This window comes from Notolepis coatsorum, assembly GCF_963971535.1.
Source record: "Notolepis coatsorum genome assembly, chromosome: 8".
NCBI classification, from domain to species: Eukaryota; Metazoa; Chordata; class Actinopteri; order Aulopiformes; family Paralepididae; genus Notolepis; species Notolepis coatsorum.
Genome location: NC_140172.1, coordinates 32,816,255 through 32,843,643, shown reverse-complemented (window position 1 = coordinate 32,843,643; position 27,389 = coordinate 32,816,255).

Genomic DNA, 27,389 nt, shown 5'->3' with positions numbered 1-27,389 from the left:
CTACAAAAAACAAGTTCAACTTTATCGTAGTATCAGCTGCTACTTTGCACACACTACACCTGGACTGTGATTATTATACTGTAATTTTTATACTGTGATTATTATACTGTTATTATTATACTGTGATTATTATACTGTCAAGTCAAGTCAAGAGTTTTATTTGTTACGGCATACAGTGCAATGCGGGTGGTCATCCCCGCAGCGATTGTGCAATAATACAAGTAATAAGAATAAGACATAACAGGTATAATGTACATAACGTTTTTAAAATGCATGGTAAAGACATGCTAAGGTCCTGCGATAGTGCAATACAGTGTTAAGCTACCGGATGAGGCACTGGGTCTTATACCGGTATACACTGCTATACAATAATACTATACTTATACTATACAATATACAGTTATATATCCTTATGCTATCTTGCTATATCCACCTATTACTATACAAGTCAAGAACCATTCCCGTTATTATAATTTTTTTTAAGTGACCTTTCCATTGTGTAAAGTGACCGTTGAGTGTGAGCGTGTGCAGCATGTGTGAATGTATGAATGAATGAAAACTTTATTTAACAGATTGCAGAATGGGTACAATACAGTACGGCTCAATACATACAATTGTTAAGGGGATGCAGACCTGAGAAAGACGTTTGTCTTGTTTCCATCAGGGTCCCCCATTTTCAATTCATATAGACATTTATGACATACACAACATACATGACATTTATGGCATAGGGACATATAGGTATTTAGTACTGATACATTTGTGACATAGGCGGTATTCAAATATACAGTACTGTTACCCCTAGATCCTGACAGAGTATATACATATGATGGGGAGGGGACTGTACATTAGGAGGGGGTGGGTGGGTGGGAGGGAAATATACATACGGCGGGGAGGGAATATATACATGCGGTGGGGAGGAGACTGTCTATTAGGAGGTGGTGGGGGTTTTGGGCATTTACGGTGGCCAGTTTCGAATTGCAGCCTCCCATAGGTGCTCTTTAAGGGCGGTTTTGAATGTGGGCAGGGATTCACATTCCTTTACAGCTTTGGGTAGGGCGTTCCACATTGTTGTGGCATAATTGCGAAACGTGTTTAGTCCCTTGTTTGAGCCGAATCTGGGTTTAACATGATTTGTTGAGCTTCCTCTGGTGTAGTGGTTGTGGTATTCACTGACCTTTGGGAAGTATTTTGACATGTACATGGGCACCCCGGTCGTATAGTGTATCTTGTAGACCAGGCCCATTGCAAGTTGCTGTACTCTGTCGTCTACTCTAAGCCATCCTAGGTTGGCAAAGTGGGCAGGGGTGAGGTGGGTTCTGGGGTTCAGGTCAAGTAGTAGTCTGACCAGTTTGTTTTGTGATGTTTGTAATTTTGTTTTAAGCGCCTTGGAGGTGCTTTGGTACCATGAGGTGCACGCATAGTCATAGTACCCTTGAATGAGTGCTCCTGCCAGAGTCTTCAGGGTATTCTTGTTTACCAGAGAGGAGATCCGGTACAAGAATCTAGTTCGTTGGTTGACTTTTTTTATTACATTGGATGCCATTTTGTCACAGGAAAGATTTGCCTCTAGGATGGAACCCAGGTAGGTAATTTCGTCTTTCCTTGTGACAATATTGTCACCCACTGTAACTGAGAAGCCGTCGGTCTTGCTGAGTTTGTTATTTGAACCAAAGAGAATGGACTCTGTTTTGCCCATGTGTAATGATAGTTTGTTATCAGCGAGCCATATGCAGATTTTGCCTAGTTCCGTGCTGAGGGTTTTTTCAACCTGCAATTTGTTCTTGTCAGAGACCAGCAGGGCTGAGTCGTCCGCAAACAGGAACAAGTTGCAGTCACAGGCTGACGACATGTCATTTGCATAAATTAGGAAGAGTAGCGGTCCTAGTATGCTTCCTTGTGGAACACCACAGCTCACTGTGAGGGGGGGGGATAGAGTACCGTTTACCTCTACCATCTGTTCTCTCCCCTCCAGGTAGGATTGCATCCAGCTCACTGATAGGCTATCAAAACCAATTGCTTTTAGCTTGTCCATTAGAATGGAGTGATTGACAGTGTCGAAGGCCTTTTGTAGGTCCAGCATGACCATGCCGCAGTATTTGCCAGCGTCCACCTCTTGTTTGATGTGGTCGTTCAAATAGAGGAGGCATGTGTCAGTGGAGTGGGACGTTCTGAAGCCAGATTGGAATTCGTAGATTAGTTTTTTTTCCGCCAGGTACTTTTCGACCTGTTCGTAGACTATTTTCTCCATGACTTTCGAGATGGAGGTAAGAATAGAAACAGGGCGGTAGTTGCCTGGGTCTAATTTGCTGCCCTTTTTGTGTAGAGGGGTCACTCTCGCAATTTTGAAGTCCTTGGGGACGTGCCCCTGTCTTATAGAGAGGTTTATTATGTGTGTGATGACTGGGGTGATGGCGGCTGCTGCGTCTCTGAGGAATTTGGAGGGGATGTTGTCATGGCCAGTGGCCTTGTTAGGTTGGAGGGCGCTCAATTTTTTGAGTACCTCATCGGTTGTTACCATTTCAAGTTTGAAGTCGTCTTTGTGGACCCCTAGGTTTTTGTAGTATGCTACTATGTGTTCTACCCCATAATGCCCTGAGTGGGAGGGTAGTTTGTTTACCAGTGTTGTGGCTATGTTTGTGAAGAAGATGTTTAAGTAATTGGCTACATCCAGCTTGTCTGTGATGAGCGTGTTGTCCGTCTTTATGTTTATGTTTGAGAATCTGGTTTTAAGTTTTTTACTGCATCCTAGTTGATTATTGAGTAATTTCCAAAGTTCGCGGGGTTTGTTTTTGTTTTCCTCAGTTTTGTCGTTGATGAAATTTCTTTTTGCGGTTCTGATCATGGTGTTTACGTCATTTCTTAGTCTGTTTCTTTGGATTTTTAGTTCAACCACGTGGGCTTGGAGTTCACTGTTTGAGCTTTTGGAAAGCTTTGTCTGACTTTTATGAAGTTCAGAGCATTTTTTGTCTCTGGTTTTCATAGCGCCCAGTATTTCCCCCCAGGCCAGTGTGTGTGTGTGTGTGTGTGTGTGTGTGTGTGTGTGTGTGTGTGTGTGTGTGTGTGTGCATGCTAAAGTGTCTGCTAGTGTGTGAGCGTATACAGTATGTGTGTTGTGTGTGTGTTCATGTGTGCTTGTGTGTGGAGAGTTCAGTGTTCAAGGCTCTGATGGCCTGGGGGAAGAAGCTGAGCCGAAGTCTCTCTGTCCTAGTTGCTGGTGTGCACAGGCGTTTGCCTGACCGCAGCAGCTTGAACAGGCTGTTGTTGGGGTGGTGAGGGTCTTTCATTATTCTGCAGGCTCTGGATTTGCACCTCTTGTTATATAAGTCCTGCAGGGGTGGTAGTGCAATACCCGTAGTACGCTCAGCTGAGCGCACCACTCTCTGTAGGGCCTTCTTGTCCTGTGCCTTGCTGTTTCCATATCAGGCAGTGATGTTTCCAGTCAAGATGCTCTCTACAGCTCCGGAGTAGAAGGACTGGAGTATCTTCCCCGATACTCTGAACTTCCCTAACTGTCTCAGGTGGTAGAGGCGCTGCTTCACCTTTTTTACGACTAAGGGCTAGATCCACAAAGAATGGATTGTGTCAGTGTCAGTAGGTCACTATTCTGTTGGGGCGAGGGAGGGGCCCCAAGCCGTTGGTCCACCAAAGGGGGGCCTGAGAGAAGACTTCTGAGAACCACTACACTACACCCATGCTGTGAGTGTTATGTTATAATCTAGAGTGACTCTGCCATCACTGTCTCATTTCAACTTTGCGCACACTACTGTACATCCACACTGTGATTATTGTAAATTAATATAGTAAATTAGTGCTATTTTGTCGGGTTCCTGCTGCTTTTTATAATGCAATCTCTATTGTTTCCTTCTTGTTGTCCTGTATTATTGATGTTGCTGCTCCAAGGGCAGAGCACCCAGGACACTATAATAATTGCACTCCTGCATGCTGTGCAGTATAGTGCCAATAAAAGAAACCTGAATCAAAATCTGAAATGGGACCAGGGGTCTAGAACTACCCTGTTGCTATTGCTGCCGACAGCCCGTGTTTGTTGAATCATCGGATTTGTTTCGGTGACCGTACGGTGAAACCGTTTTGTCTGAGGAATTGATGCTGCGGTAGGTTAAACAATTTGTGTGGAAGGATTACAAGGCGGAAGCACGAATGCACTGCCATATCAACTTCCCCCAGCGTCTAGGGGTCTGGTGATACAGACACCAGCAAGTCTCAATAGCAGTGGCTTATGCCTTCTCCTTGACAGCTTCAAACATTGCAGATCACTTGATCAAATCAGCCAATCTATCACAGTTTCTAGATTCAAGATTCAAGAGGTTTATTTGTCACATACATACCAGGGCATGCAGTGAAATGTGGGTGGCCATGCACGCTTCGATTGTGCAATAATACAATAGTAAATAAAATAAGTAGAAGATAATAAAATAGACATGATAAAATAGACATGTTAAAAGTCCTGAGATAAATGCAATACAATGTTAGCTACGAATTAAAGGCACTGCGTCCTATGTACACTACTATACAATATACAGTTTTACTCTATATCCCTATGCTATACTTGCTATTACTAAACTATACTATACAAGAACCACAACAGTTCTTTCCTTAAAGTGACCTTTTTTTTCCTTCTCCTTCCTTTAAAGTGTCCCTATCATTGTGTTTAAAGTGACCGTTTGTGTGTGAGCGAGTCTACAGGTATATAAGTTAGTGAGGCTATGGAATATATTCATACTAAAAAAACAAATCATGGCAGCAAAATATCGCACATTATTTTGGACATTTCTTGGGTACGTCAAGTTCTTCTCTTTTGTTTGCTCTTGGTTTGAGTCCCAAGCTTTAGTGTGCACTGTGCAGAGACCATTGTCTTCAGCCCACGTCAGCCCACCTCTCGGAGAGCTGCACTGGCTTCCCATTGCTGCACGACTCCGCTTCAAGGTTCTTGACCTGGAATTCTGTGCAACAAGGGCAACGGCTCCCTCCTACACTCTCCCACTGCACCCTCAAGACCCCTACGCTCTCTGCATCTTTCGGCCGCCTGAGACCCACTCCTCTTCGTGTTCCTGGAGGGTCGTTGAAACGAAGCAGGCTATTCTCTGTCCTGTCTCTCAACCCATTGTCTACACTGCACACACATCCACATGTACACACTCACTTTAAACAAACACTCACCTTACCACTCACTTTACCCACTTTAGACACTTTAACAAACTTTATATTGATCTATTATTAAAGAGATTTGCACTAACATTCATAACTCATTTGCACCCTACCCTAAGTGTTGTACCTCATCTCATTTCTGCATTGTACCTCACTGTTACTAATTTTACTCTGTATTGTATATTGTATATGTATATTGACTGAACATTCCTTTACTTACTTTTTACTTACTTCTTAATTACTATTTGTACTTACTTTCTTTTTACTGTATGTAGCACACTCTCACGGGCTCATACATGAACAAGCATTTCATCATAAAGTGTTCTGTATTTTGTTGTGACAAATAATAAACAAACTTGAACTTGAAACGTGGTGGAACGAATTTCCCATCACAGTCAGGACAGCTGAAACCCGCCCGATTTTCTCTAATAATAAATAAATAAAGTCTTACTGCCTTTTACTATTACAGTATACCGGTATATATACACAGTACTAGGGCTGTCCCTGACTAAGGATTTGGATAGTCGACTTTGATTGGCCGAAATTAGCCGATAGTAGACTATTAGTCGACTATGAAAAAAAAAAGTTGAAAAAAAAAATCCATTTGGGCTGTGGGGGGTGCTTAATGTCTGAAGGAGTCGACGGAAGGCTTCTTATCCTCTGCAAAAGCATGCAATTGGTCCACTGATGGATACATCTTGATATTTGTCTAGTCTAGTGTGTTCATTAGATGGGTGAAATCCTCTTTCAGTGCCTCTGTGCCTGTTTTCTTAGGCAGTTAGCCTCTGGTATGCGTGCCATTAGCGTTAGCCACACTTCTAGGCCTCTTTTCTTTTGGAAAGAATGAATTTTCTTTTAGAAAAATGTAATTTATAATATTTTCTTTTTGCATCCGACTAAGAGGTTGGCAGTCGACTACGGCTCCTTTCGATCGATTAGTCGACTATTCGACTAATAGGGGTCAGCCCTATACAGTACTACTATCTACTATGCTTACACTACTACATATGCTATTATGTCTATACTACTATGCACTCAAGAGTAAAGCACTCAAATTTGGCACTGCTACAGTAGATGAACAATACCACTTACTCTTAGCCGCCAGAGGTGTACCCCTCCTGCTGACTTGTTGTTGACAATTTGTAAGTCGCTTTGGATAAAAGTGCCAATTGCTAAATGTAAATGTAAATGAGACCTTTTGTTCTGAATAATGCCAAGAATCTCAAACCCATGATGGGAATAGAGGAAAATATCAGTTTTTTTGTATTTGCCGTCGACTGCAATTCTCACAATGTCAGTCTCTTCCTGGTGGGTTTATTCTATAAAATATCCAGCACTAGTCCACCAAAGTAGAGCACAACAAGCAAAGCTATTGTGCGTCACTTCTCAAGCAACGTTGCCATCTTGGTGACTTGGTCGCTATATTTGGTGACATTTCAATCCATGGCCATAAAAAATCGACTAGGGACAAATCTAGCATTTCTTTCTCGTTGAGTGTTGTGATTATTGACTATTGACATGGCTGCAGTGACACAAGACAGCACGGTAGCATATGTGGGAGTCTCTGAATCTCTCAATTCAATTAGATTTCGGATCATGATTATCTTGGTAATTTGATAGATTCTAGATTAACCTATTAACCTATTAACCTTCATGTTACGAAGCTTGTCTCTGCTTGCCTAATCTTGGCAATCTGTAGAATTTAAGAAATTAACGATTTATAGTGCTAAGCTCATGAAAAAAATGGTAAATGGTGCATTTATATAGCGCTTTTATCCAAAGCGCTTCACAATTTTTTGTTGCTCACATTCACCCATTCACTCACACACCAACGGCGAAGGCAACCATGCAAGGTGCCAACCTGCTCATCAGGAGCAATTAGGGGTTAAGTGTCTTGCTCAAGGACACTTCGACACGCAGCCCGGGAGGAGAACGGGGAATCGAACCGGGAACCTTTCAATTACCAGATGACCACTCTACCTCCTGAGCCTCTGTCGACCCGCAAAATTTGTTAATAATTTTGTAATATTCGAAGATCTTGAGCAGGATATAAACTCCAATAGTAGTACAGCCCCTCTTGATTACCAAATAGCTCTGTTCTTGTCTTGCCTGCCACAGGCTTTCAGTTATAGAAAATAAATATGAGATGTCATCAGGCGACTTCTACCGACTTTTTGATCAGCCCATAACAACATTCTTATTTTATATTGGAAAATAGTTGACGCCCCCACGCATCCCAGTCTTCATCTTCAGTGTTCAGCGTGAGTCTTCGGCAGAGACCCCCTGATTCTATAAGACATTCTTGAACAAGATTTGAAGTGTGGCGCTCCTTTGCACGTTGAAGTGGTTCCGCCGGTAGGCTATACTGTGTTCGGTGACACATGTGACACAGTGTGCTCAGACCTCCACAGAGCTGATGGTAGTGCAGAGGAATGCACCCGACCCATTTACACCAGGACAAATAAGTGAGCACATGAAAGACGGGCCACCGTTAGGACATGAAACCTCACTCAGCCCCACTGTCACCTTCCAGATGAGACCCGATAATTCTCTCTGACCCGTAATGGACTTTAATCTCATTTAATGGTAATGGTTTGAACGGGGCTAAAACCGACTTTCGATTTTTATTGTAAAAACGCCCTTCTTTGAAATCCTGCCAAGGGCATATGTTAAAAGTTTACATCTCAGGCCCCTCTCGAGCATTGGATGCTGTTTTAGCTGTTTGTTGTTGGAACAAACCCCCTTTTTCTAGTTGCACAAGCGATACAGTGACAGCCACAACAGCCACGATAGTTGTAATTCTGAGGACATTGTCTGTGTTGGTAGGAACCATTGCGGACCGTTTGTCGCCATCAGATGTGACTCGGAAGCCTCGAGACCTTAATGGCATTTCCTCCCTGAAAGGAGCACACAAATGGTTTAGACAACACCTTGTCTTTTAGAGGACAGATCCCGCAATCAGTGTTTTCAATTTCCATGTGCAGCACAGAGTGAAAGCTTGTTTATTTTCTTCTCTCTCTGTACTTGGTTGGAATGCTATACACTAGGGAACAATCATCCCATGAAAATGTCTTAAGAATCTTAAAATGGCTTAAAATGCCTTAATCTATGCACACACCCCTTTTAACAAGTCTTTTTCCAATGTCTGGAAAAATTAAGGAGATACATTTTTATTAAGGGATTATAATTGTTTTTTAAGGGTGAAATACAGGGGTCTTGCCTCTTAGTTTTACTTAGTCCATGCACAATTCTACTTAATTTCTTTCTTAATTTACCTTAATTCATATAATAATAACGTTACTTTAAGGTGTTACTGTATTACGGTGTACAATGAAGGGACTCTGTTTCCTAGAACCAAGGACATACTTTTAATTCACAGACTGCTGCACAACATACATTTAGTTATTTGGCTGAATGCACTCATCAGACAATTTGTTTAGGGAATCTAAATGCCCTCCAAGAGGAATGGGTAATATCCTATGAGTCAGAGGCTTGGGCGTTTGATAGGAGTTTTCTAAATGGAGACAGAGCTTCATCCAAATGGACCAGGCTAAATTAGAAATAGCCTATATCCTTTCATGTTTTTTCTAAAGCACAAAATATTTCACTAGTAATTTCTTCCTGTGGAAAATTATGACTCAAAAGTGTAGTCTACCGCTGTAATTGCTGCTTTTTCAAAGGAGCGTGTGCCTCAGTGAGATCTGTGTCGTTTGTCTCTTTTACTGTGAAAGCTAGATCTACCCACAAGGTGATCAGCCAAGCAGAAACAGAAAACCATCTGAGAGAAGAGAAGTCTTATAGTCAGCTCTCTCTACCTGTATACTGTGTGTGGTACACGTACATTTCTACATAGATTACACAAATAACTATAGGACATGTTCTTCTTTCATTAATTATGTATGTACATTTTTATATATTGACATTATTATTCTGTTTGGTTATAGATACTCCCCATTCATTCTAAATTAGAATATATAATGTGAGTGTTTCCACAGGCAGCAGGTTGGGTATATCAGCTGTGGGCTTGCTGAGTTCTTCAGTTGGCAGTTATCATACACCATGCAATGGCTAAGCTCTGCAGTACTATAGCTTTTGATAGACGTAGTGGTTTTTGTTTAGTATTGCTGATTTACAATTTTATGCTTGATTGTATTTACGTTCATAAAGTAAGCTACGCTAACAGAGCTATGTCAACTGGCACCTGTTACCATAGTAACAGTAAAGTCAGTAGCAGGTCAAATGAATGGAAATTAACCTTGGGGATTAAATAGGAAAAAGATAAATAGTACATTTAGATTTAGTTTTAATACTGTAAAAGATCATTCGTTTTATTTGTTATCCTTACTCATTGTATATAGTAATCCAGTCGTTTATTTGTTTATATTGTCAATGTTTTATAAATTAGTTGGTAGTTATTCCATAGAGTAACTGACGACAGGCCAACAATTTCTTGTCTTTTATTTATTATTTCAGAATAAACCCTGTCTTAGAAAACGTGGACATTTGAACACTAGTTCTATTTCATTCTTCCTGACCGCCAGAGGCGATACCAGAGGTTGAGTATTTATACCAACACAGCCAAGCTAGGGTCATCAGCGGCTCGGTTCCTTTTCATCTTCTCGCTTTGCAGGTTGGATCCTTACCTCCTCCAGCCCAAGTCTCTCTTGCGGTTGCACAGTTTTGACAGTCCAGCCAGATCATGGAATCAAGTATTTGTTGTGTATTTGTATTCAAATTTCAACATTCTGACCAACGGCTGTATTAGTCAACACAATCCGCAGGAGAAATCATGTTTAGTTTCCGTGAAATATGAACAATAGCCTAGACTTGTGTGTGCCGCTGTCAGCCCAGTACACATGAGAAAATGGGAGATGGATAGAGAGAGGGAGAGAGAGAGGGGGGGGGGGCAGAGGAGAAGAAATATAGGCGATAGCATCGGCTATTGGCAATCTCACAGGGTGACAATAGGATGATCTGAATATGCACATCGCCCAACTTTTAAGTGCTGCTGACTTAGTTGATATTGACAATAATCTTTGTTATTGTATGCTCCCAGCATATGGTAAGTCGTCATTTATCTTCACTGGAAGGTCTTCTTTACACATTCCCGCCCAATTCCTCTGATATCTCTAACGCTTCAGAGAGTTCTTCAGCAAGGCCACAGGCTTCTGCTGGTGGCCTCCTTCTGCTGGTGGCCTCCTTCTACTGGTGGCCTCCTTCTGGCCAGCGAGGACATGGTTTCCTCTGCTGCACAGGCTGTGCCAGAGCCCACCATGACGCGTCCCAGACAGCAAGGGCCGCTGCCTCTGGCAACCTCAGTTACATACGTAACTATCGTTTTACATGGAAACACATGGAAATTGAGAAAACGAGTAGGATGTCACAGAAGACTGTCGGTGACGGTCCTGGAAAATCAAAAGGTTACAGGTCCAGAAAAGAGCCTGAGGAGTGTTACCCTTCAGGCCCACTCAGTCCTAATGACGTTTACAGATTGATCCAACATCATGTTTGAATGCCTAAAGCAATGCAACTGTATTAGGTGCTCCCTCCCGTGTGATACACTCAGCAGATCGACATTATCCTGGAGATGTCCTGGAAAGTGATTTCCTAAAAAGAGAGGGACGTCTGGTACTCCCCCCACCCATCCGCAGTGTGATAAGACGAGCCCCCCACACAAATGTTTAGCTTAAACCCCACTCTGCCTAGCGACTGTATGTCCCCCACTCCTTTTCCGCCATCCTCCCAACTCAAAGTTCCGGTCTTTGCAGATGACGTGGCTTTATTTGTTTACATGGTAAAGTTACGTAATGTTAGGTTTCCTGCCGTTCCCCTTGACCAAGGTACTGGCGTTACAACTCGATTTGGTCCCTGATGGGTTCCACCGCTCAGCACTACCCACCGCTCCTAATAGTTAGGATGAGTCAAATGCAAATGAATTTCCCCAAGGGGATTAATACAGGTTCAACTTAATTAATTTGTTCTCATTGAGGAGGACTTTGTTTTCATTGACAAAAAAGTCCAAAACAGGAAAACTACGGCATTGAAAAAGAAAAAAAAATCAGGTAATCACGAGTATATAATTCCTATAGTGTATTTCGTCTGTTGTTTTAACCATTTGTCTTCTCGGCTAGAAACACAGCGTTGCAACGGGGCATGCTCTGTGGAAGAGGACCTGCTCCCTATGTAGATATGAAGGAGCTCATTCTAAGCTAACGACAACACAACAACTCTTAGTTTCAGGTGATTACACATTACCATTCTGCCAATAGACCCCCCTAAATCCCACACACTGGTCCTTTAAAGGGTAAGTTTAGTGACAATGTACACACCCTGAAACACACCTTCAAATAAACACAGAGCCCTACTCCACAATGCACCTGAAGCAAATACATTAAGCCTGCATGGAAATATGGCTAGGGGTCAACTTCTTTGAACTCACCCTTTAGAACAATGTATTGTTTTCAGCCGACAGATTGAGCTCTTCTGCTGCAGTGCATTAGGGCTTGCTTGTGCGCTCCAAGTTCACAGTCTCTTTCAGTCATTAACATTGGATTGGTATGGCTGGCAGCCCCTTGGCTAGATGACTCTGCAGATTAGGGTGGAAGGCGGAGAGCGCGTTTGGTCGTTGGCTTTGATACAATTAACCAGACCTAATGGTTCTGGGGGGGGTGGGGGGGGGGGGGGGGTGCTAGAGTGACCCTGGCTTAGCGGTGGGCACTGTAGTATCCGCTTGATTCATGACCCTGCTTGGAAGGCTGCCGTTTCTGAAAGCTTTAAGTGTCGGGTGTTGGCTGACTTCACGCTCTAACTACAGTAGAGAAGTGTAGCGACCTCTCGCCAAGAGCATTTCCCTTCAGCATCTCTACTATATTTCTGCTATTCCGTTCGGTTCAGTTCTATACAACTTTATTGTCTTGCAAGTGATCGGGAATTTGCCCTTGGCCTCACAACGGAGAATAATACTGGTATAAAATAAAGAGAGGACATCGCTCAGGTTTCTCTTTTACGCCACTACAAAAGGGACAACAAGAGCTCTTCTATGTGTTCTTTATTCTCACCACAGGCGTTCTAAAGCACCGGCATCATGTATCAAAGGTATTTTATTTGATGAAAGGCTGTTGCACTGTTCCATTATGTACAGGTATTGTCATGTAATTTTTTCTCAGATATGAACTGTTTCACGTTGCATTTTGGTTTACTGCTTATTGGACACAACACTTACGATATACGTCGTCCTTGAACTTCGCCCCCTTTATCAGTTTTCTTCACGGTCGATGTGCATCTTTCCTGTGTATCCAAAATTAATTGTGTGCTATTGAATCACATGCTTTTGTGTCCTGGAATTCTAGCGATGACACTTTATAGGGGATGATTGGTTATTGTTGAGTTATTGGTTTTCACCAGAGGAATGGAATGTTAGCGTTGTTCATTGTAACCATGGGACACAGCTAGCTCCAAGCTCAAGGAGCAGAAACTGAAGGACAAACATTAACTGTTGATGGTGGTTACAGGCTTAAACCATATCCTCTCGATCGCTGTCGGTTGTGTGATAGTAAAGAGTTAACCTTCTGCCATGTGGCAGTGAAAGGGTTAACCAGCTGTCGTGTGGCAGTGAAAGGGTTCTGTATCGTAACGGCTCTCGCTCGGCGTCACTCACGCACTGTACCTCGCTTGTGCATGCGCACTGAATACAATTCCACAATGTACCTTTATCCCAATATTCGTCTGACCACACCCCTCATCAGCTTACCTTCATAAGCAGGTGTGTGGCCACCTACTCGCCTCCTTCTTCGCTTTCACCACAAGGAAGTGCCTTCGGAGATCCCCACTCGACGTGTTGCTAGTTGAAGAAAGTTGAGACGTGTTTACATTGTGCTTATTTTTTTCTTCTCTCATAACTATTCAAAAAGGAAAATCTAAGTCATAATGTCTACCTCGGAGAGTAGACCCACTCTTCACCAGCGGTTCTCCATTCCCGCCTCTGTCGTGCGCGCTGGTGCGGGGCTGCTGCCACTTTCGTGGTTGCCAGCCCAGCCCAGGAGACAGCCGATGGGTAGTTTGCCTCTCCGAGGAGCCGGTGCATCTGGCCTGATCCCGACTCTGGTTCCTCTGGTTCCGGGGAATCGTCCGTTCGTGAGCGGCCGGTTCCTTTGGTTCCGGAGGATTTGCGACGCAAACTTTTCGCGTCTGCCCGTTCACGTCGCAAGATGGTGTCCTGCAGGCGCGAACGGCCTGGGTTTGGGGAATTGCTGGAGACCAGCGAGGATGCGTCGGTCTCTGCATGCCCGATGGAAACTGAGGATTACATGGAAGAGTCGGACGGATTCTTGTTTGAAGGCCCTGTGGAGACGAGTATCCCTCCTGTCCAGGTAACACTGGAGGGGGGAGAAATGTCTCCTTGGGGCGCCTTGTTCGAGGATGTCGGGGAACCACCTCGGCCTCATCGGCAGGATGCCCTGCTATCAGCCACATCAGACTGTGGCTCCTCAACCGGTCGAAGCCTGCTGCATGTGAGGGATGCGGGTTCGGTGGAGGAAGGTCAGCAGGGGGAACTGCAGGCTTTGTTCCCCGAGCTCATGGCGGTAGCTGCCACTGCAAACGGCGTGCCGCTGCCGCAGCCATTGCCTGCTCCTGCCCCAGATGATCTCATAGGTCATCTCTGGCAGCGTCGCCCGGTGAGAGGGGTGGACGTTGGCTACCCATTTTCCCCCTCAATGGGGGCCTATGTTCGTCGGGGCCAGGTGGTGTCTCACATCATGGGACTTACCCCCGCCTACGTACCAGTTACGCGGGTGGCGGGGTTGGTCAAAAGTATGAGAGAGGGCGTGCCACGGCTTGATAGGCCGATGGCCGCTCTCCTCTGTCCGGATGTGGTGTGGGAGCCATTATGCAAGCCGTTTCTCCAAGGAAAATCGGCTAGGCGATTGGCATATTGGGGTGACCAGTCATTTGTCGCTGGTACACAGTCGCTGGCTGCTGCTTCTAACATCGCGCAGCTGGCTAAATTTGTATCGGGGATAATGACGGGCGGCACGGAACTGACCGAGGTACAACACAATCAGATCACCCAGGCGGCAGGAGCTGTACTGCATCTTACCCAGGTGCAGGCCATAGCCTCTGGGAAAGTGCGCACCCTGGCTACCCTGAACCAGCGCCACCTTTGGCTGGAGCAGGCTCGAGTGCCAGAGAAGAAGAGAGCCCCTCTTCTGACGGCCAACCTCTCCGATGCTGGACTATTCGGGAAGGCCCTGCAGCTGATGACCTCAACGTGCAGAGAGATGGCAGAGGAGAGCTCCCTCCGCCGTGCCTACCACTGCCTCCGCCGCCACTGCTGGCCCGTCCAAGAAGGCCAGGAGGAGAGACAAGTCAAGTCAAGTCAAGTCAAGAGTTTTAATTGTCACGGCATACAGGTATACAATGAAATGCGGGTGGTCTTGCCCACAACGATGTGCAATACAGTGGTACAACATATAATAGAATCAAAAAATGAAAAAACAACATTGTGCAGTAAACAGGTAACAGGTAACATGGAGTGACATCTCGGTATCTGTACATAGTTATTTACAGAGCATATGGGACATGCTAGTTAGCTTTGGTAGTGCAATACACTGTTCCTGTTATTCTAATTTAAAGTGTCCTTTCCTTTGGCCATAAGTGTGCGTGTGTGCGACATGAGTGTGTGCCCGCTCATGTTAAAGTGTTAAGTGGCTGCTCGTGTGTGAGCGTGCACAGCGTGCGTGTCGTGTGTGTGTTCATGTGTGCTTGTGTGTGGATAGTTCAATGTTCTGAGCACTCAATGTTCATTGTTCATGGCTCTGATGGCCTGGGGGAAGAAGCTGAGCCTAAGCCGCTCTGTCCTAGTAGCTGGGGTTCGCAGGCGTCTGCCTGACCTCAGCAGCTGAAACAGGCTGTTATTGGGGTGGTGAGGGTCTTTCATTATCCTGCAGGCTCTGGATTTGCATCTCTTGTTGTATAGAACCTGCAGGGGGGGTAGTGCAATACCCGTGGTACGCTCGGCTGAGCGCACCACTCTCTGTAGGGCCTTCTTGTCCTGTGCCGTGCTGTTTCCATACCAGGCAGTGATGTTTCCGGTCAGGATGCTCTCTACAGCTCCTGAGTAGAAGGACTGGAGTATCTTCCCCGATACTCTGAACTTCCTTAGCTGTCTCAGGTGGTAGAGGCGCTGTTTCGCCTTCTTTACTACTGTGTCTATGTGTGTTGACCATGTCAGGTCCTCTGAGATGTGGACCCCCAGGTACTTAAAGCTGCTCACCCTGTCCACGGTAGCCCCGTTAATCATCAGTGGTGTGTGCGTCTCCTGCTGTCCTCTCCTATAATCCACGATCAGCTCCTTGGTTTTACCAATGTTCAGGAGCAGGCTGTTGTCCTGGCACCAGCGTTCCAGTACCTCAACCTCCTCCCGGTAGGCCTTCTCGTCGTTGTCCGAGATCAGCCCCACCACCACCGTGTCGTCTGCGAACTTCACTATGGAGTTGGAGCTGAACTTGGCCACACAATCGTGTGTGTAGAGTGAGTACAGCAAGGGGCTCAGAACACAGCCCTGGGGGGACCCGATGCTCAGGGTGATGGTGTTGGAGGTCTGACCCCCCACCCTGACCGCCTGGGGTCTTTCGCTCAGAAAGTCCAGTACCCAGGCGCTCAGGGCGGAGCTCAGACCTAGCTCGATCAGCTTGTCCACCAGTCTGGTGGGGACTATGGTGTTGAACGCTGAGCTGTAGTCAATGAACACAGACGGTGATTCTGCTGCCGCCGGCCCATCCACAACCGGAGGAGACGGTAGGGAACGACGAGGCCAGCAGCCGATTAACTACCATCCCTCCGGGGCTTCTCGGGGTGGCAAAACCCGAGCGGCTTGAGGCAGCAGACGCCGCTGAGTGACTTTTTCCCCCTGTGGTCTATACCCTCCCCGGCCCTCATGATAATTTTGTGCCTAAATAAATAAAAAGTCCCCTTAAAGGGGGACTGTATTATTTGGCCAAACAAACTGTGTGTTCTTCAACAATACATATGATGAGGTTGCGAAATGTGAATCTGCATTGTTACATTGAGGGCTGAGGCACGTTCGTGTTATGAGATTAAGCAAGGTCTGCAAGCATACACTCAGTCATAGAAAGGTTCTATCTTAGCCTGACGCTCCACATGCAGGTAGAAGCTGGTTGTATGATCTGTTGCTTAAGCAAAGTAATGTTGATCCACAACACTGTTGTGTTAGTTGCAGTAATACTCATATACACACGTTCCACGGCCTAGCCGTTATACTCTCTGTCAGTGTTTTTTCTATGTACAACATAGAAAGCGGGTGTAGGATTCACACACACACGACTTGGTTTTGTTATAAATCCTGTTCACAGTCTGTGGGTAGCGGGCATTGTATTAGCTTACGCTATACATTAGCGTTCTACCAAAGGTCTCAAAATGCTACAGTTGTTATTGTGTGTAGGGAAAAAGGTTTTTTTGTGAGGGGGTGCCGAATAAACCCCTCCTTCCCACTTGATTGGTCAAGGGGATTTTTTCTCATTTCCTGTTGAGCCAGTCAGGGCCGAGCCGTTCAATGACTTGGCGGGGGAGGGGGGGGGGGGGGGGGGGGGGGAAGGGTTGTCCTGACACGGCTCCTATTACAAACAGGAGTCGTGTGCGGGGTTTCCCCCCGTCATAGCATATACGTTGCTATGACGACGGCGTCCGTGAGTTAGATCTTTACGTAAGGTCTGTGGTGTTAAAGTGTCGGGTTAGAGCGTAGGGCTTACGGGTCTGCTACGCTCGATTTTATGTGTAAACTTGAGTCAGTTGGTCACGTGACTCACAGTTGACATGTCTTTTTCATACTACGACTCATGTGGGAAGGCTTTCTGGGGAATTTCGGTCTAAACCCTTTAAGTAAGGGGTGACTGGATGTAAAAATGTAAACAGTTTTTACTCCCGGCTGTGCAGCTTGGGTTTTATGTTGTTGATGCTTCTTTCTTTGTTATTAAAAAGAGTTGGGGTTAGGAAGCATCACACCCCTCTTGTCGTTCCCCTGGGCGCCTTGGGGATTCAATGAAAGGTCTAAATAGCCTGTTTATTGATGTGGATATGCCGGACGCACACATAGTGCTAGCTCGGGGTGTTTTGTTGAACATCAAGCAACTGACTGGCGCGCCTTGGTTGCTTGGGGTTAAAACAGCGTTTTTATAAAGCAACTGGGATGGGGTTTTTTCCTCTTCCGACGACCTATGTTGGTTGTCGACGGATTCTCGTTCATATCGGGGGATGATGACGGAATGGATCTGAACATACGTAGAAGGGTCTCACGCCCTGGGGGTGGGCCACCAGGCGCGGTTCGCACCGAACGTCTGGGTGGCACCTTCTTTTCATGTTTAAGATCAACACGCATATCTGCCCCTTCTCCTGGAGTTGGCATGTCGGCGTGGTTAGGGCACGGGACTGGTTCTGGTCACGCTGGTCCGGATCAGTTAAACCCATTGTCCGCCGGGGATGCAGATCTGCTGTTCTGGTACCCTGAGGGACTTGGGCTTTTTCCAGGGAGAGAAATGCCAGGTCGGTCCGGGTGTCACAGGGTTAGGTGCTATGGAGACCCTTGTGGGTACATAGTACTCTGCACTGTCGTAATGGCTTACGGCCGTGCCAACCTGTACACGCCCGATCTCGTCAGATCTCGGCTGGTTGGTCTTGGTTAGTACTTGGTTGGGAGACCTCCTGGGAATACCAAGTACGGGGTGCTTGGGGCTGGTTCTCCATTCTTTTCGCTCTTCTCTTACGCATGGCGAAGAGGGGCCTGTTGGGGTGGTCTTTGACCTCCTCGGGGGACCCTGTGCTCCCCGTATCGCCGGGCCCGGTCCGAAGTAATGTTTCGTCGACCCGTAGGCCTGGGATAACCCTGTTGGAAACTAAAACACTTGTACTGCGGTAGTGCCCGCAGGTACGTTTTGGAGTTTTTTCTTGAGGGGTTATGGGACCAACCACCGCATAGGGTAACGTCTGGGTGGTTGGTGCTCTGGTGTGTTGGTGCAGTGTCAACTCCCGGGTTGCCCGGTTGAGTGTGCCCCTGCACGTTCATGACGTCTGCCAATCGTGTCAGCCTTCGCTGCCTCATTGAGGGAGGCTTTGTCATGGTGGTCAACAACGCCAGCATACGCCCCTTCCGCCGGGGCGGCTGTTTCAGCTGACCCCTCTGGCGCCTGTCTCGTCCGCAGTACTCCAGGCTCGGGTTACAGCCTGTTGCCTGGTTTTCCCCGGTGCGCTGCCTGCTTCCGTGGTAAGCCTTTGGTTCTTACGGCCATGCTGGCTGCCTGTCCTGCAGGGTCAGTGTGCCAGGCGGTGTGCTATTGGGGGGACAGGGCCCGCTCTTGTGAGGGGCCTTTGTCCGAATACGCTGGCATTGTGGGGGGCGGGGTCACTAGGTGACCACCTGGTAGGGTCTTGATGCTGGCATCATGGACTTCTCCGGGCCCCCGTTTTCCAGGGGGTCCAGTCCCTTTGGTGGGTCTGGGTCTTCCTTCGCGCTCCACTGCTACGGCCTTGCCACGGGGTTGGGTTTGCTCTTGACCCCGTGATTTCTGGGGGCAGTAACGAGGTCGTTCCTTCCGTTCATTCCCGGGTGACATGCGGGTTGTGCGTGTGGGTAGTCGTGGGGTCAGGCCACGGTCTGCTCACCCTGTGCGTTGAGTTGCTTGAGTGCCTCTTCGCACGGTCGTGTCCGTCGCCCTCCCGTGATCCCCCAATAGGGGGGGGTGCCCTCCATTAGGGGAGGTCGGGGGGGCTCGGTCCTCCCTGATCTGATGGTTGTGGGGGGCCTCAGCGGGGTGTATTTGTCGGCCGATGGCTCTCGCTCGGCCTCCCTTGTGCGTGAGTGACGCTGAGCGAGAGCCGTTACGATACAGAGCGTTGGGTTATAACTATAACCAAGTTCTGTTAGTAATGGTGACGCTCGGCGTCCGACGCCGCTGCAGCCCTTGATCTCACCTTGTGGTGAAAGCTTGGGAAGGAGGCGAGTAGGTGGCCACACACCTGCTTATGAAGGTAAGCTGATGAGGGGTGTGGTCAGACGAATATTGGGATAAAGGTACATTGTGGAATTTTATTCAGTGCGCGTGCACAAGCGAGGTACAGTGCGTGAGTGACGCCGAGCGTCACCATTACTAACAGAACTTGGTTATAGTTATAACCCAACGTTAACCCTCTGTGTATTGTTGCAGTGAAAGGGTTAACCGTTTGGTAGTGCGGCAGTGAAAGGGTTAAGGTAAACAACGTGTTCATTCATTCATTTAAAATGAAATGTTTTGATTCTGCATGCAGACATTGAAATCTGCCATACTTTGATGCTGAATACAGTATGCTGCACAGTTAATAATGGGTCAGTAACTGAAATTAATAGATGGTGTTAGTTAACAGGTATACCTTTGTTAAAGTTATGAAGGAAAGACGACCATTATGTTCTGGGTTTTTTGCTTCGTCAATAAAAAATAAAGAAAATTCTCCAAGCTGAATGAGTTGGCCTCTATCCTGAAGAATTACAAGCACGTCTCTGGTGAGCACTAGGTCCCAATATTGCGTGTGGAAAACACAGATTTTGAACATTTTGTCAATTTAAATCAAGTAATCGATTCGTTGAAGTCATCCTAACACTATGTCCTAGTCGTCCAGGGATTATTTCTTAGTTGAGGACAACCCTATTTGCTTATCCCTCGTAACTTGAATTGTTTGACATCTCGCCAGACATCTGATGGAGCAGAGGGGAGACGGTGATCTCTAGGCTACGGACTGAACTGCTGTAAAACATTAGAAGGACGCAAACCAACCAAGGGGAAGTTATTCATGCATAAAGTTCAATGGTACTTTCATATTATGTTAGGCAATCAAAGACTCTTGCACACCTGAATAATAGTCTGTGTGCCTGAGCGGTGCAAGAGGATATAAAGAGTACAGGCATCTGCACATAGGCCTGGGCGGTTAATCAAGTTTCAATTTCAATAACGATTTTGGCTTCCCACAATCATGAAAACAGGATCATTGAGATAGAACGATTATTGTGCGACACGCCGTGTTGCTCTCATTTTGTCACAAGACAATGCAGGAATGCAATGCAGTGCACCCTTCCTTCACAGCGATGCGCTCCACCCCCCCCCCCCTCCCCCTACCAAGCGCAAACTGCTTGTGTTGAGAGGGAGGAGGGAGCCACGCCGGCATTTCTCCAGTTATTTTGAAATGTCTTTGGTAAATTGTAGAAGATGACAGAAAGGCAGCCGTTGGTCGAGAAGGAAGGTCAAACAAATTCAGTTCTATGTTATATGATGTTCTCAAATCAATGAGTGATCGTGTTCAATAATTGTAATTTCACTATCAATCCAAATAATGGTGATTAGGATTTTTGCCATAATCGAGCAACCCTACCTGCACACTATAATATTGAGCAAGTGACTATTAGTGTATCCTGACTCCTAGGTCGCATGTTCTTATATTTTAGATCATTTGTTATCTTAATTAAATAATTTGTTCCCTGAATTCGTGCAGGGGGGGGGGGGGGGGGGGGGGGGGGGGGCAGAGAGCCAAAAGGTGTGTGGAGTGGTGGAAAGTATCGTTACTCATGTACTGTATGCGGGTACAATTTCGAGGTACTTCTACTTTACTTGAGTATTTAAATTTTAGGGAACTTCACTCCAAGTGCTCCCAAGCAATGACATATAAGAGCATCATATATAATGTATGCTTTTACTTTAATGTATTTAATGTATTTATGTATTTAATGTATTTGAATACATTCAAAGAGCAAATACCTTTCTAGTTCTACTTTTAGATTAAGTAGAATTTTAAATGGGGCACTTTTCGTTTTACCAGAGTACTATTCTATCTGGGTGTTTCTACTTTTACTTAAAGGAACACTCCAACATTTTTGGAAATACACTTTCTTGCCATTTTCCCCTGTCAGTCAGATGAGAAGATTCATATAAACTTCAACTCTGTGCGTTACTTTTGGAGGTGTTGAAAGCTGTATTTCTTCACTAGTAATTCCATTCGTTCACCTGGGCCACTGATGATCACTGATATCAATATTCTTGTCTGACTCTGGGGAAGATGGCAAATAGGTGTATTTCCTAGGGCTGGATATCAAAATGAGATACTTTTATTGTATTGATACTATTGAAAAATGCTGTAGTATCCAAATTTGGTATGGAATGTTAAACTATACCGATACCTACTACATAGTTAATCTCATCAGTGTCAGTGAGCCAATAAGCATGTTTGCTGCAAGATCTTCTGTTCAACCAAAATCATCCAAAATGTAACAAAGCCTCTGATTATCCCATAACTCAGCAAAGTAAAGTATCAGAAAAAGTATCATTTTTGTATTGGCACCGGTATAGGGACATTTTAAAATGATACCCAGCCCTAATATTTCCCCCAAATCTTGAAGTGTGCTTGTAAGTAAAGGAACAGTGTACTTCCTCCACTGCTGGGCATGAGATGGTGTGCCTTGTGTGACACCCTGTATTTTTCCACACAATGAGGAACCCAATGGGAAATCTTCTGTAAATTAGAATTCGGAACATTTAAGTTTCCCATTTCGTACTGTATATGAGCATTTGACTGCTAACCTTAAAGAGGCTTAGAATAATGAATTGGGCATATCTCAGAGGGAACACTGTGCAGGAGGAGAGAATTGTCCTAAATTCGCTTCTGCTCCGTCAACAGGATATAATATACGAGGTAATCTAATTCTGAGTTTTACATAGACCCCATTACTTCCCAGTCTGAATGATTGTCAGTACTTATTATTGAATTTAATAGTTTGAATTGCTTGAGATAGAACCATCAGGAGATCGTTTTATATGGGGGGAGGGGGGGCTGATATATTATACAGTGGCTTCTAGTTAATATTATTCTGCAATAACAATTTATCCCTTATTTTTTTCTACCTTTGAATGGAAGATACATATTCTCGAAGCGAATATGTGACTCTGTTGCATTTATATTGCTGAACACATGGGGTTGTGATATGGTTTACAATATAATGGTAAGCCAATACCAAATATGTTTCATATTATCATGTGTTCTCACATCCTGGTTTGATGATGTGGTGTTCAATTATTTAAAAGGGTATTTCTCTTTAGTAGAACATGTTTCAGCAGTCTTACCTCTCTACAAGTAAGCTAGCAACCACCGCTGTCCATGTCATCCACCAACACCACCATTCCTTCCAGGTGTCAGGCTCCTCATTCACTTCCATTCATTTTGAGGATGTTCTCTAAATATCTCTAAACAAACTACTGCTGTTCAGATTTCAATAAAGCAGCAATTCTGTGTGAAGGATTTAAAAAAAAGTGTTTTGGCATTTGATGCGCGTTACAGATTGATTACCTTTGCAGATCCAGTCCATTTGTTTTGACTGTGCTGTGTATCTTTGCCTTGCATGGAATGTTTGGGGAGTGGTTACCATGGTTACCTTCTGCCTTGCTGGAGGAAAGATTCTAAACATTCTGTGAGACATTGACAGTTGGTCAAACTACACCTCAAGTGAGAAATAGTTCCTATACTCATAATTTGAAAATGGCAACATTGGCTCAAAAAGTACCTTTGACTGTATTGTTTGTTTATAATTCAGAAGTATGATATTTAGACTAGCTCCTCAAAATGAATGGAAGTGAATGGGGAGCCTGACACCTGGGAGGAATGGTGGTGTTGACAGCGGAAAACAGGGACAGCAGTGGCCACTAGTTTACTAGTACGTAGATGACTTTAGATAGAGGTAAGACTGCTGATTTTTGACATGTTCTACTAAAGTGAAATATCCCTTTAACTGAATAATGAAGACAATACCTGCCTGTATTTAAAGCAGCTCATGACAAGGCACTGAGTTGATTTACTGAACAGTCTGAAGGGCCTCTATGATCCCCGCCTCACTAAAACAAATAATCATAATTGCAACTGTTAACTATTAGTCAAATAAATGAGCTAAAACCAAATCCAATTAGTTAAATTTATCGAACAAATAAGAAAAAACAAACCACAACATAGAAATCTGTCAGCTGATTCAGTGCATTTGACACAAACATAACCATCAGTCGAATGCCTACATCATTTCGAATAGCCGGATATTTGAATATTCTGTTAACTTTGCCCATCCCTAGTTGATCAGGGATATCAACTAGTTAAGACATGGACAGCAGAAATGTCAGGGGGAAATGAGCAACTCTCTCCCAAATCCAAAAAACTAGAGTGCTAAAACTCAAACTTGTGATGTCATCACTCATCAAGTATAAAGTCTGAAGCCACCCTATAGACAATGAATTGGGACATATTTTATACAGTAGATGACACAGAGAGAGCACCCAGGGGAATGTTCTGAGTTATTCTTCTGGTACAGTATCTGCCCTGCCTGGCCACTTCTCCTTGGACATGAACTTTCCTCCCGCTCCATTTCTCCTGGACTTCCACCCCGCCCCCCCTGCCCCCGCTCCCTATTGCCTTACCAGCTGTCTCTCGTTACCCAGGTGTTGTTATATTCCCCACACGAGTTTACGTTCGCTCTCTCCCGTTCATTGTGTTGGACCATCGAGCAATGCAAATTGTAGTTGTACCTATAATGTCCCTACGTGTACCTGTCTGTTCGAGTTTTTCCAGTCATTATTTCTGTTTTAAAGTTTAAAAGTGAGCCTGTTGTTTTCCTGTCAGCATCTGTCTGCCTTTTCAATAAATAAAGCCGTTGTCGGGTTTGAAAGTTTCCCCCCTGCGTCCCGCCCGTCTGTCCTGTGTTTGGGTCCTACCTTTACACCTTCCAGCATCAAAGGGATAAAGGAAAGGATCAAAAGCATCTTTTATACCCAAAGCACAGCTGTGAATCAATAGGCTCCACCGGTGTCGGTGCGCGCCACGCTCGGCTCTGATGTCTCTTGTCAAGTCAATGTGTTACCTGGATGGCATCACTTTCAGTCATACTTAGGGGTGTAATGGTCTCAATAGAGAATCAACTTTGACAACATTTGAAGAAAAAAAAGATTATGTTTTAATAGTGTATCAAAATTGAAAACCATGTCGACCATTCTCGTTCTCTACCTTATGAAAGTCAAACTAAGCTGTGTATATACACACACACACACACTGTATATATACCATACTACTGTATGTACTATACAAGAATTGCAGCCCAAAGTGGTTCACAGCAGTGATGTAGACACAAAATAGACATAGGCATAACATTTGCATAAAATTGGCATAATTATAGACGGACATAAAATTCATAGAGAATTTATATTAAAATCTCCCGGAAAAACTAAAATCTTTGAAAAATTAAAAAACAATTGTAATATACTATACAATATATATGTAATATATTATATATACAGTAGTGTGTGTGTACATGAATATATTTATCATGTTATAGCTCTGTAGTATGATTACATTTTAACCCATAAAGAGTCGAAAATGTTAACCTCAAAATCTAAATTTGTACAGAATCTGAGAATGTGTGTGTCGTTACACCCCTACAGATTCTCTCATACCATGTGTGTTTTCAGCTCTCAGTACAGTATGGCATTGAGTGAATACATTTCTATAGTGCTTTTCTAAATGCAGGAATGACTTCACACGTTTTCAGCATCTGTGGTCACCGGTGGGGGAATCGAACCCCCAACCCTGGCAGTGTTAGTGCCTCGCTCAGCACACTACCCATTGAGCTACACAGGACCACAGCAGAGATGGTGGTTTGGTGTTGTCGGCCGTTTGGGATCAGATTTAACCGATGTTACGGATGTCGTGTCTTCTAAAGACGCGCCCCCAGGTGTCCCGTATTAAAGGCTCCTTTCCCACTGTGATTTCTTCTAGGTGCTTGTTTATTTACTGCCAACGTGTCAAACGCTGCTCTCTTGTTTCCCCACTGTGCTCTGAAAGCATTGTCAGGGAGCAGGACAGCCGTGTCTTCCCATCTGACACGGAGATACCGGCAGACTATGAGGACACTTATCTTGGTTGTGTGCTGATTTATTATCTAGAGCACTTAGAGCCGAGGTAAAGTGAAAATAAACGTGTTCTGTGTGGAGGTTGTCACACCACAGGAAAATGCGTTAACCACCCACACAAATGAATGATTAAAAATGTTAATAAAACACTCGAAAACAGCTGATCTGGCTGCTCAGACCATTTATCAGGATTGTTGCTTGACCATGCTTGATTCACAGCATAAGTGCCATTTTATTTTTCCATTCAATCACTATACATTTGACTATAAACTACCAAATCTATCAAATGGAACACTTGGTTAGAAAGCTTGACTAATTGTCTAACTAGCAAACTGCGTTAGACCACCCAAATCTGTGTTTTTATTTACAGTTACTATACCTCCCGGATTATGGTGCTAATTGTGATTTACTATCAACTCTGGGAGGATCATGCAAATGTGCTGTAGTTTGTATATAGTGTTAGGGAGGGGTTATGCTAAGGATGGCTCCAGTCAGTGTGTCACTGAGCCATGATTTCAGGCTAATAATGCTATTATTATTATTATTATTATTATTATTATTATTATTATTATTATTATTATTATTATTATTATTATTATTATTATTATTATTATTATTATTATTATTATTATTATTATTATTATTATTTCTACTAACGATATAATAATCATCATATTACCATAATTACACAAATCGCAGGAGGCTGCTGTCTTTTTTAAAAGCGAAACGTGTGTCATAATAGCTTCATTCTAAATGAAGTATTGTGGTGCTGCAGACATGTCCTGGTCAAAAGATTGTATTCTTCACACTTGTGCCAAACATCTTTGCTTGGCACAGATCCCTGCAAAAACCACACTGTGATCATTGTAATAGTCTTTTCAACAAAAACGAGAATGCAAAAATGATCATTCCTTCTAGTATCATGAAGCTTACCGCAATTGTAATATCAGTCAAAATATTTGCAATTAGAAATGATCAAGCCCTAGTTGCCATATCATGCAGCTCCCATGCCCCATAACCACCAACAAAGAAGAAAGGGCAGAGAACCCCCCCCCCCCCCCCCCCCCCCCAAAAGATTGAAGCAATTCTGGGATGGATGGGGCTGAATATTTTTTTTTTTATTCTTGAGTAAAGATGTGGCCATGTTGAACGTCTGGCATGCTTGTGGTAGCAAGGGCTTTAACCCCAGACTAGTGTGTACCTGAATGAAAGATGAGAGCTTTGAACCCCTGAAATAAGCACCCTGACCCTGGGGAAATCAAGCCGGGAAGCAGCAAGGAGAGAGCTGTGCATCCAGCTCAGAACCCCAGTAAATCACACTCATTCACCACTCCTTAAGGACACGTTTTTCATGAACCCTCCCCAACTCCCTCTATTTAGACACACACACACTCGCAGACACATACACACACACACACACACATACAGACCGACACACACACACACACACACACACACACACACACACACACACACACACACACACACACACACACACACACACACACACACACACACACACGAGGCATACCAATTACCCAATTTGAGTTAGGGATTCAGGGCAAGCGTTTGTCTTAATGAAGCAAACGCAAACATGTTGCAACGGCCACAGATTCAATAATAAAACGTTTGAACGACCGTTTTGTGTGTTTGTACCCGTTTAGTTACTGTTGTTGAATGTGCAGATAGCTAGGCTAACAGGGCAGATAGCTAGGCTAACAGAGCAGATAGCTAGGCTAACAGAGCAGATAGCTAGGCTAACAGGGCAGATAGCTAGGCTAACAGGGCAGATAGCTAGGCTAACAGGGCAGATAGCTAGGCTAACAGAGCAGATAGCTAGGCTAACAGAGCAGATAGCTAGGCTAACAGGGCAGATAGCTAGGCTAACAGAGCCGATAGCTAGGCTAACAGGGCAGATAGCTAGGCTAACAGAGCAGATAGCTAGGCTAACAGGGCAGATAGCTAGGCTAACAGAGCAGATAGCTAGGCTAACAGGGCACATAGCTAGGCTAACAGAGCAGATAGCTAGGCTAACAGGGCACATAGCTAGGCTAACAGAGCAGATAGCTAGGCTAACAGGGCAGATAGCTAGGCTAACAGAGCAGATAGCTAGGCTAACAGGGCACATAGCTAGGCTAACAAGCTAGCTGGCTAAACTATCAAGCTACATAGAGCCTTTGTCGAATTCCTCTGACGTATAAACACAAACAATTTTGCCTACCAAGCTTAAGGCGACACATGTTATAC